Source organism: Vicugna pacos, chromosome 30 (genome assembly GCF_048564905.1).
Source record: "Vicugna pacos chromosome 30, VicPac4, whole genome shotgun sequence".
NCBI classification, from domain to species: Eukaryota; Metazoa; Chordata; class Mammalia; order Artiodactyla; family Camelidae; genus Vicugna; species Vicugna pacos.
The window spans coordinates 1521673-1528489 of record NC_133016.1 but is presented as its reverse complement, the minus strand read 5'-3'; the positions used below and the strand labels follow the sequence as shown (position 1 = coordinate 1528489).

Sequence of the window (6817 nt, the reverse complement as noted above, 5' to 3'; positions counted from 1 at the left end):
CCCTCTGGTCTGTCTGCCCTCCCTGTCACCCTCCAGGGCTCAGGGTTAACCCCCGGCTTGGGAGGGAGCAGAAATTACACAACCACAGTTGGGACGCAGGACGGCCGAGCAGGCCAACCATCCCAGCTCTTCGTCGAATCGTAGACGATCAGACCACCACGCTGTCCACAGGCAGCAGTCTCCCTCCTCCCTCAGGTGCCCCCGCCCTGCAGTGCTGTCTCCCCACTGTCGCCAGAGCCTTGCACACCCATCCCACAAGCCTCCTCACTGCTTCCGTGCCCTCGCTGGCTCCTCTCTGTCTAGAGGTCAAGGTCTCCTCCCTAACAGCGTCCTGTCACCCTCACTTCTCCATCCCAGCCCGCCACACCGCCGGCTTCTCCTGCCCGCTGCTCGGCGCACACTGAGAGCCTGGACGCACATCTCCGGGCCCTGACCCAGAGCTGCTGCTGCCATAGGCCTGTGTTCCTGGTGAACCCTCTCTCTGAGCTCCCCTTCCCTCCTGACCTCTCAACCCCCCACGTTTCTTCTCTGAGGGAAACCCGCACAAGAGTCAGGAGCCGACTCAGGTGTCGCCCTCTCCTAAAGCCTCCCCAGCCGTCCAGGCCGACCCAGTTACACCGTTTGCCCTGGATGACGCTTGGCTCCGATCTTAATTTCTTCGCATATTCAGGAACTTTGTCTTAAACACATACAGAAGACTTTATAACAGCACCGTCCAGCTTTTGTTGTTTATTTCTTTCCCTTCTAGATGACGTGACCCCAGGGCAGAAAAAACGCAAATTCTGTGTCATGGTTTTTGTTCCTTATTTTAGCGGCAGTAGGGTACCGCGGTTAAGAGGTTGACATCTGAGAGGCTGAATTCGAAGCGGGGTTTTAATCACCGGGAAAATTAATGAGCCACGCGGAGCCTGCTTCTTGAGTTTCCCGATCTGCAAAATGAGGTTAATAGTAGGTCTTGTCTTCTGAGCTTCCACGATGCTCACGTGAGTCTGACTATAAATGCCTTGCTAAGAGCAATGCTAATAAGCGTTACTTAATGATGTTGGGATCCCCAGCATCCAGTGTGGAGGCTGACAGGTGCCCAGAAGGCGCTGCCCGAGGACAGTCACATGTGGCTGAGGAGCCGGTGAGATGCCCGGCCGCGTGACCCGAGCTGTGACGCCAGGTCATCACAGACGGTGAATCAGGGTGCCCACCGCCTCTTCTGCAGCGTGGTCCGTGTGGGTCTTTTCATTTTCTGACTTAAAATGGAAGGAACCTAAAAGCAGGAACAAGTTCGTGATGAAAGGCCTGTTCCCGCGAGCCGGCTTGGCCGGAAAGGCAGCGCCCTGGGTCACTGGTTAGGGAATCCGGGACTGGGGAACGGTCAAGTCCGAGTAGCTACCGCGCAAAGTTAGGAGGGTTCCCAGACGCGTCCTGGCCTGTCTACAGTGACTGAGGCGGGTAGCCTGGAGCATTGACGCCAGAAAGTGTTTCAGGTCAGGATTTGGACTGAGGTTCTGACACCGTGCCGGGTCTATAAGCAAGAATTCATGTGCTAGAAATTCGGTGACCATCGAGAGCATCGCTTCTCTGACTGGTTGGTTTGGGGACCCCTTTTCACTCTCAGAAATCACTGAGGATCTCAAAGTCATTTTGTGCATCACACAACATTTTTGTGATTTACATCAAAAGTGACAGAGGCCCTCTAGATAAATATCATACACAAAGGAGAGACCAGATTAAATAAAATGAAATAAAATGCATCTTTGCTCCAAACTGAACAAAAATGTGCAAGTTTACCTCGGGTAAAAGGAGACCTTGAACCCATTCAACGATGATCTTGGCGAAAAAGAAGTGTTTTCCCTCAAAATAAAAAACTGGATTAAACCTATTTTTCTTTTTATTTCTTAAGTGTTGAGACTTATGAAAATTGAAAGAAGCATTTAGCTTATGCCTCAGGGAACAAGACACAAGGATGTGTGTGCTCTGACTGGAGTGACCGTCCCCCCACGGCAGTGGCAGGAAGGTGCCAGCTGGGGTGTTGTCTGCACCGGGAGGCAGCCATCTAGGGAAGGGCCCTCCTGCCTGATGACTCCGCCCACGTCCGCTCAGGCTCCCGTGGGAGCAGACTGTCGGTCAGAGCTTCCTCCCCTCTGGATTGACACAATTGCCTCTCCTCTGCAGAGGCAGTGGGACTCCCTCCACTGAACTGGCTGCACCATTAAAAAGAACATTTGGATTCATTTATCACCAAGGAAGTGAAGTCTGGTTGCTAGGCACGGCTGTGTTGCCATGGGACCCGCAGTGCGAGGCCGCCTTAGTTATTACCTTATATTTCCATCTCCAATTAACACTCCCAGCCGCGTCTGACATTCGCTGCCACAACAGATTTGCTTCCTACGAGGGTCTCCTACATTCATGTGTTTTATTCATTCTTTTCCTTCCTTCTCTCAACATGGGACTCCCTGTTGATTAAAAACAACAGTTTAACTGAGCAATTAAGCTATTTCCTTATACCAAAAAAAAAAAGCTTGCTTTTTCTATCACAACTGCTAAACAGTTAAGCCTCTAAATCTTACCATTTCCCGACAAATTCTTAGGCTGGAAGCTTCTTCCAGGAGGCGCTTCCCAATTTTGAAATGAGTGTGAAAATGTCTTCAGCCTCTCGTCCCTGCCAACGTGGTCCTAAATGTTAGAAATTTGTTTTCCAAACGAGTAAGTGCCTGGCAGTGCACGAGGACGCCCTCCAGCGACCGGCCAGACCTGCCCCCTTGCTGGAGAGCTCCGTCCCGAGCGGCCAGGGCGCCCCCTGAGGCCGCGGGGGCGCGGGGCTGGGGAGATTTGACTTGCGGTTTTCTCAGAACCGGTTCTCTGTTCCTGCCCCGCCCCAGAGCCTCCTGCGGAGCCTCCAACTTTGTCCTCTTTTACAGCCTCAAGTGTATTAGAATCTTGTGCAGAATTAAAATTCCCTTTGCTTTACATCTGCTGTTACCAGTATCTCTACGGGGCGAGGGGTCTGACAACTCTATCCAGGGAACTAAGGAGAAAAGATTGTCTAGATCTGCCCCATCTCTCCTGTGGGAAGTTTGACTTGCGCACTTACCACACATTAAGAAGAAGAACGAAGCCTATTTATTGTTGTTCTGGGAAGAAGAAGGAAGCCGTGAGGCCAGTCTCTGCCCTCCCACCGCCCCTTCCCGGCCCTCCTGGGGCACCGGCCTCCGGGGGAAAGGTGAGGCGTAGGCGCTCCCATCGGGCGGATGGCCGGACCCTGCTGTCATCATGGGCCGCGTGTGAAAGTGCAAGGCTCTGTCCAGGACGCCGTGTCACCCACCCCAATTTCCGTCCCACGACCAGGACTTGATCCTTCTGACCCTCCCAGAACTGTGGCTTCTCAGAGTCCAAACGTTTAAAACCTTCGTGTCATTTTTTCAGTCCCGGGACTCACTCAAGTCTTCAGGACTGTGGAGCATAATTGTTAGCAGTCCCCCTGCTGTGTCGTGCTTGAGAAAGCCAGGTTTGCTGTTCAGACTTGTCTCCATGGTCGCTGCTGCCTTGCTGGCTAATAGGAGATTCTTCTAACTTTTTCGTCATGTATGAAATGTGCAAAGTGACTCACACGTCTACACCTCTCCCCGCCTTTGCGCAAGGTAATCAGCACCAAATTCGTAAAGGACGTCAAACGGTAAACATTACTTTCATTTCACAAACCCAACACCTAAGACTCCGATAAGAGTGAAAACCATTAGAAATACCCTTGTTATCACGTCACTGATGAAAACAATTGAATTCGAGACGTTAAGAGACTAAATAAATTCCTGCAGCTGCCGTGTTGGAAGCAACAGTCGAATTGAGACACAGCGCCGAGTGCGTGGTTCTCGCTATGACACTATGTATCGTAAAGAGAAATCATTTATTATTTAGAAAAGCAAGTGAAAGTTTTCCATTTTTGCTTCAAGTGTTCTTTCTCCTGCAAAGGTCATTCGTCGACTCACAGGCTTCTGACTCATCTCTACAATTAACGGCTGATCGTGTGCCAGATGTTTATGGTGGTGCCTAGTGCAGAGTGAGGATTTGTGTATTAAATAGTAGAATTTGCTCAAGCAGTTCACCCCTTGACCTTGCACACTGACCTGAAATGCCACCTCTACCGTGTACTCGACAGTCGCACGTGTTAACCTTGACCTCGCGTCCCAGCTTCCTCGGCTGTTGCGCTGGCCCCCACTTACGCCTACACCGTCACTGCCGCCGAGGCGGTAGGTGGCTTCAAACCCAGTTTAACGTCTGGCTAAGCGGACCCGTGGCCTCTCTCACCTCTCCCTAAACACGTTGCGATAATCGTCGCTCACATAATTTCAAAACAAGCTGCAGAAAGATGCGTTTGAAACCTCTCGGAAGGCTCTGCAGTGGAACTGGACGCTGTTTCGAAGCCAGTCTGAGAAGAGTCGCTGTCTTTTCAACACTGAGTGCTGCCCGCTTAGTAGCACTGCACGTGTCTCCGTTGTTCATCTCCTCTCATGCCCTTGGCCGTCGTTTCCTTCTATGGCTTCTCTGCACTTGCTCCTACTTTTATTCCTCGGTCGGACGAAAGGAAAATGAAGCTGAGAGCACTGGCCCCTTGACGACAGGAGTGCCTCGTGACAGCTGCTATCTCTGAGGCTTACTTATTCCACCTTTGTTCTGAGATTTTAAAATACCCTTCCTTATTCTTTCTATGCTTATGAATATAAATTATGCTCTTTTTCTCTAGCGTTTAGAAAGCACAAAATCATCAAAATTCCCTAATAACACTCAAAATCACACTTGAAATAAATCTATTTGAAACTGTATTTTTCTGTTCAATATGAAAAAGTAAGGAACATTTTGTTAACAGATTTTTTCCAAATAAGATGGGAAAATACGGTCCTTTTATCTGATCTCATTTCAGTTTCTGGTTAGATGATATTGTTGGAGAATTTTAATAGTTTTAACAATATTTTATTGTTGTCAGACACACATAAAGTGCATCAAACATTTTATTTGTCTTGGGTTTTTTTCAGTTATATTTCATAGTAAAGCTTTTTGTTTTGTTCTGTTTTGTTTGAGGGGGGCAGGTAATTAGGTCTCCTTCCTTCCTTCCTTCCTTCCTTCCTTCCTTCCTTCCTTCCTTCCTTTCTTTCTTTCTTTCTTTCTTTCTTTCTTTCTTTCTTTCTTTCTTTCTTTCTTTCTTTCTTTCTTTCTTTCTTTCTGGCAGCACTGGGTATTGAACCCAAGACCTTGTGCTTGCTAAGCAGGCTCTACCACTGAGCAGTACCCTCCTCCCAGTAATGCTTTTTAGCATAAAATGAGTTTGATTAAGTATTTTGAATAGACTCACTAAATAGATTCAGCAAATGGTTACTATGAGCCCATTCATATACAAAATTTAACGCTGCTGAATGTCCAGTGTATATACATTTATCTTTCACTCTTATAGACGGAATATTACCTGAAAGAAAGCTTGTAAAGTTTATACCTCAACAATTATAAAAACCGACAACATAACGCCATTTGCAGCAACATGGATGCTCCTGGAGAATGTCATTCTAAGTGAGGTAAGCCAGAAAGAGAAAGAAAAATACCATATGAGATCGCTCATATGTGGAATCTAAAAAACAAAAACAAACAAACAAACAAAAACAAAGCATAAATACAGGACAGAAATAGACTCACAGACAGAGAATACAGACTTGTGGTTACCAGGAGGGTGGAGGGTGGGAAGGGATAGACTGGGATTTCAAAACTGTAGAATAGATAAACGAGATTACACTGTATAGCACAGGGAAATATACACAAAATGTTATGATAAATCACAGAGAAAAAAATGTGACAATGAGTGTGTATATGTCCATGAATGACTGAAAAATTATGCTGAACACTGGAATTTGACACAACATTGTAAAATGATTATAAATTAATAAAAAATGTTAAAAAATAATAATAATAAAAAATAAATACAAACAAAGAAAAAAAACAATTATTGCTCAACAATAAAATTAACACATTTTCCACGTAATTATGATCAAAAATTTTTTTTGTAGAAGTATAGTCAATTTACAATGTTGTGTTAATTTCTGGTGTATAACACAGTGATGCGGTTGTGGATATACATACATTCCTTTTCATACTGTTTTTCATTCCAGGCTATTATAAGATATTGACTGTAGTTCCCTGTGCTCTGCAGTAGGACCTTGTTGTTCATCTATTTTATATATAGGAGTTTTTATCTACAAATCCCAAACTTAAGGAAATTAAGATTTTTATCATGGGACAAAAATAACAGGGTTGTTAATCCTTGGAGCTCATTAAAATAGAGTTAAGGCTAAACACTTGTACAAATCACATGGCAACATTTAAGGCATATGACAAAAATACAATTACTTTCAAGTTGAAATCATAATTTAAAAATAAGGATGTGGGACTAAAACCCAGAGTTTAATAATACTGGGAAGAGGGAACATCAAATAGTGTAGTGTCTACTTTTGGGGTAGAGCTCAGTGGTAGAGCACATGCTCAGCACGCACGACGCCTGGGTTCCGTCCTCAGTCCTCCTGTTAAAAAAGGAAAAAGACGCTGACCAAATGCAGCTAAGACTTTAGAAGGCATTTTCTGTGAGCATCTTGAGGTGTTCCATGTGGCTTCCTTCTTTCTATGAATATGAGACTGTTTGCCAATAATCAACACTCCAAAAAATTAAATGAATAAAAGTAGAAATTGTCAGAGTCAACATGGAAATAAAAAATGTGTCAAAGATCAAACTTCCAAGCTCAGGGACTCGGCGTCACTGACAGAGACGTGGCGTGGGGATCTCTGGGGA

The 6817-nt window shown here is 45.9% G+C and overlaps 1 long non-coding RNA gene across 1 annotated transcript; it reads right to left on the bottom strand.

Annotated features, from left to right (window-relative positions):
- Positions 1-2388: 2388 nt before the first annotated feature.
- On the bottom strand, positions 2389-2651 carry LOC116277724 (uncharacterized). The gene is made up of 2 exons (XR_004187197.2): positions 2562-2651; positions 2389-2447 (listed from the first exon to the last, which is right to left on the bottom strand). It is a non-coding gene; the product is annotated as an uncharacterized lncRNA (long non-coding RNA).
- Positions 2652-6817: the final 4166 nt, after the last annotated feature.